This window comes from Triticum urartu, chromosome 7 (genome assembly GCF_003073215.2).
Source record: "Triticum urartu cultivar G1812 chromosome 7, Tu2.1, whole genome shotgun sequence".
Lineage (NCBI taxonomy): Eukaryota > Viridiplantae > Streptophyta > Magnoliopsida > Poales > Poaceae > Triticum > Triticum urartu.
In genome coordinates, this window is record NC_053028.1 from 321,458,546 (window position 1) to 321,463,431 (window position 4,886).

A 4,886-nucleotide genomic window follows, 5' to 3' on the forward strand; every position below is an offset into this window, starting at 1 on the left:
GGCCTTGCCTATGGTATGATGAGTGCTAAACCCTTGGCTCCAGCCCTGGCCCATGAGCGAGCCTCGTCCTGGATGTCATGTAGCAGCTTGGATGTAGACGGCGCGGCGCCGTCGAAGACGCAAGAGTTGCGATGTTTTCAGATGGACCAGGCGACCAGCAGGATAAGCAAAGAGAGTCCTTTCCGGTGCGCCAGCGGTGTGGCCAGAGTCGTAGAGTGCCACCACTCGAGGAAGAGGTTGGAGGGCGCGGGCGCGAGAGCTGATGGATAGCACCAGCTAAAGCAGTCGTGCCACACCTGTCGCGAGAATGCGCATCCCACAAGCAAATGCTCCATGGACTCGCCGGCCTACTGCCACCAGATCTGAGATGCAGTGATTCTCTTGTCGGTTAGACAGGTTCTCGTGATGCACGAGTCTCGAATAGCAAACGTTGTTCTAATTATGCCATGTTAAAACGCGCAAACGGGCTGAATTATGAATATAAAATTTATCAAGGGATAGTGAGTTTTACAGTTATTAAGGTTATTATTGAGAAACAGTACTCAATGATCATCTGAATTTTTTTCAAAAATAATTTGTCAGAATCAAAAATTTATAAGACACCTGGGCTCTGAAGTTTCAAAATAGGCGCGATGTACGACCCTATCTCTCTTGAACATGTAGTAATCAACTTCAACCCTTCATTTCATGGTCCATCCTATAGGATTCCACAAGTTCCCATTCAGAGGGAAATCTCATTTTAAAACTGAATCATATATACTCCCTCCGTCCGGGATCCATTTCTCTGACAAGTATTTCCGGATCCATTTCTTCGACAAGTATTTTCGGACGGAGGTAGTACCAAATTACTAACAAGGTGCACCTAAGGATCGTTGTATTCTAATGATGGCCTTGGAGGAAAAATCTTATCCTGATTGTGAGCACGGAGCACATGAGCTCGTGATGCACGAGGTGCACATCCTTAGTCAAGAAAGCATGCAGCGTTACCCGTACGTGCCTTTATTCCTTACTGCCACCAAAGCTGAGATCGAGTGATTCTGTTGCCGGTGAGAAAGGTGCTTGTGATGCACAAGGCTGAGTCAGCACCACCAGTTCTGTACTCGTATGCATCCTAGCGTCTTCGTGGTGCACATGGCTGATCCTCACATGCACAAAACATCATGGGATGTCTCGCTCCATCTAATCCTAGACATGCTCCTATTGGCATTGGCCCTAGCTAGCGATCTATAAATACGACTCCCAGCCTTCTAGTTCTCACACACAACAATCTACTAGCATCTCATAAGCCTACAACATCCCTTGAACCAGAGCCCCACCCAACTCACTAGTCACCATGGCCAATTTCCAGATAACTCCCCGCGCCGCGTTCGTGGAGAGCAATGAGGTCAACTTCCGCAGCCTGTACCTTTTCCACACTCCCCTTGGTTCAAACCAGAACCAGTCAGGCATAATAGACTCGAATGTTACTACCGGTTTGGGTGCGACCGTCGTTAACAACTGGCCGATATGTGATGGCCCTAGCCCCGGCGCCACCGTTGTTGCACGTGCACAAGGCCTGCATATCTATGCCGGTAACTGGCAGAATACTTTCAGCATAACATTCGGGGTTGAAAGGTACGTACACAGATGCATTCATACATGGTTATATATATCTTTGTGAAGCAATATATCTTCATGTTGGTTAGTTAAACTACAGATGATTATATCATTAGGTAATACAGTATATTGCAGTGCATGATACAGTTAACAACCACATCTTTTTTTGAATTTTATTTTTTTTGAATTTTTTAACAACCACATCTGAACGTGATATAGGTTTAAGGGATCAACGCTTCAAGTGATGGGGATATCCGTTGAAGAAGGTGAGTGGGCTATTGTTGGTGGGACAGGACAGTTCGCTATGGCGACCGGTGTCATCTACAAAAAGTTCCATGAGCAAAGGAGCGACGGTAATCACTGTCCATGGATTTTGTCCCATGCTTAAAGGTTCACAGGTGAGATGAATAACCAACATATACAACTACTTTTTGTCTTCACCTAAATCTTCATTAGTTTGTGTCCGCGTCCCTTTTATTCAAGAAAATATCACACAATTGTCTTATCATATTGTAGAGTCTTCCCACAAAGGTTGGACCATGGGGTGGAAATGGAGGCTCAGATAAAGACATCGTCGAGGCACCAAGATGTATAGAGAGCATCACAGTTAGCAGCGGCACCATCATTGATTCAATCAAATTTTCTTATGTAGACCAAGCTGGTCAGAAGCGCACTGTTGGACCCTGGGGAGGTTCTGGAGGAAAACAAAATACGGTCAGTGGACTCTTTTAATGAAATTTTATGTGATTTTCTCAGTTTCATATGTAAGCAACAAACACTTATTTATTCTTGCGCAATGCAGTTCGTACTCGGCACTTCTGAGTTTGTGAAGGAAGTTTCCGGAACATTCAGCCTTTATGGCAGAGACAACCACAACATAATAACATCACTGAAATTTGTCACCAACATGAAGACATACGGGCCTTTCGGACAAGCGAAGGGAACCACTTTCACCATACCCGTGCAAAAGAATAGCAACATCGTGGGCTTCTTCGGACGCAGTGGGATATATCTCGACGCGCTTGGTGTCTACGTGCACCCTCTCTAAGCTACTAGCTAGCGGCTAATGCTCTTATTTCCGGTGTGTATTTCTCAATCAATTTGAATAAGCGGAAGGGATCTAGTAGACTTTTCTCTTGTCTAGAAGATCCTATCAAGCCACCCAACTGCCTTTTTTAATTAGCTTTGTTGTGATGAATAAAAGTCTCGGTTTTATATGTGGGATGTGATTTTCTTATATATGCGTCTTGCTTGGGATGCATGTAAAGTGATGACACCTATGAGAGTTGAGTCGAATCATATCTTCTCTGCATAATTTTGTATACAACCATCTAATAATTAACCTGATAGGAAATCTCAAGGAGGTTGTTTCGTCATCCGTGCTCCTGCCCCTCATCCTCCTCCCACTTTGCATGCAGGTTCGGAAAATGGAACAAGAGGGAGGGCCCAAGGTCTTCAGTAAGCTTATTGTGTGCTCACCATTTCTCACTAGAGATTGTGGTAAATAAAAGGACACGCATAAGGTTGTAGTGGTAACAGAGACATCCTTCATCATAGAACTGCTTACAAGAACGGGCGAATCATACAAGCACCTCTTCCCATTGCAAGATAAATAGATCAAGTTGGCCAGACAAAACCCAAATACCGGAGAAGAAATACGAGCCTATATGCAATCATGCATATAAGGGATCAAAGAAACTCAAATAACTTTTATGGATATAAAAAGATAGATCTGATCATAAACTCAAAGTTCATCCGATCCCAACAAACACACCGTAAAAAGAGTTACATCATATGGATCTCCAAGAGACCATTGTATTGAGAATCAGACGAGAGAGAGGAAGCCATCTAGCTACTAACTACGGAACTGAAGGTCTAAAAAGAACTACTCACACATCATCGGAGAGGCACCAATGGAAGTGGTGAACCCCTCCGTGATGGTGTCTAGATTGGATTTGGTGGTTCTGGACTCTGCGGCGGCTGGAATTGATTTTCGTCGACTCCCCTAGGGTTTCTGGAATATTGGGGCATTTCTAGAGCAAAGAGGCGGTCCGGAGGGCACCCGAGGTGGGCACAACCCACCAGGGCGCGCCTGGACCTCTTGGCGTGCCCTGGTTGGTTGTGCTCTCCTCGGAGCACCCCTTGGGCACAACCTTGGCCCATTAGGTGTCTTCTGGTCCATAAAAAATCTCCGTAAAGTTTTGTTGCATTTGGACTCCGTTTGGTATTGATTTTCTGTGATGTAAAAAACATGCAAAAAACAACAACTGACACTTGCCACTATATCAATAGATTAGTATCATTTTTTATAAAATAATTATAAAACATTCAAGATTGATAATATAACAGCATAGAACAATTAAAAATTATAGATACGTTGGAGACGTATCACCCCACCATATCTCCCTGCCCATCAGTGCATATGGCGAGCACCAGCCACCTACCCAATGGAGAGAGACGCCGAGCGGGCACCACATGTTGCCGCAGAAGGGCTGTAGAAGCGTCCAATCATTCCCGCAACCTAACCCGCCGACTATCATGGACCGACGCTCCACTGCCAAGCGACTGCACGCCGCCAGTAGCCTCCACTGCACTGCCATGGACCACGCCCCAAGCCTTGAACCCGACGACCACGACCACCAGCCTGCACCACCCCACTGACAACCAGGCGTGAGATCCAGATGGATTTCACACTAATCTGGCACGCAAGCTCCAGTAAGGTAACTACAACAGCTAACAAATGCCAGGCCTAGACACTGCTGCAACGTGTTGAAGCTCGCCGACAAAACCTACCGAGTAGTTGATGAAACTCTGACGAATCCTCGCTATAGTTGGATATCTGCCAACTCCTTGATCACATCTCATACAGCCCTCACACGCGGACATAATAGATATGCATGCTCCGCACTCTCCAGTCGACCACAGAAACAACAACACGCAGCATCGGAGATGTGTTGTCGTTATAATTATGCTCCGGATGGAAGACAATCTTGAGCAAAATGCCATAGGACAACTTTCATTTTATTGGGAGCTTTTATAGCCGAAATGGCCTTCCAATTCTTCTCCTCAACAGCTATATTCAAGGATAGACCAGAGCCACTTTTGCTGCGAGTTAAAAAAAGAGAGCCAACGGCGTCATATTACATGCAGATAGTACCGTGTCTTCACCATGCATACTTAGTAAAAGGTCATCTTGCAAAGTCCATACCACCATGTATACGCGTCTCATGCATACGCGTGCATGCCCTTAAGTATGCACGTTTTTTTGAAAGCAACATGGCTTTATTACT

At 45.3% G+C, this 4,886-nt stretch overlaps 1 pseudogene; it reads left to right on the plus strand.

The window, feature by feature from the left end:
* The first annotated feature begins 1,252 nt into the window (after positions 1-1,252).
* LOC125522480 lies at positions 1,253-2,739 on the plus strand (annotated as a pseudogene).
* Positions 2,740-4,886: the final 2,147 nt, after the last annotated feature.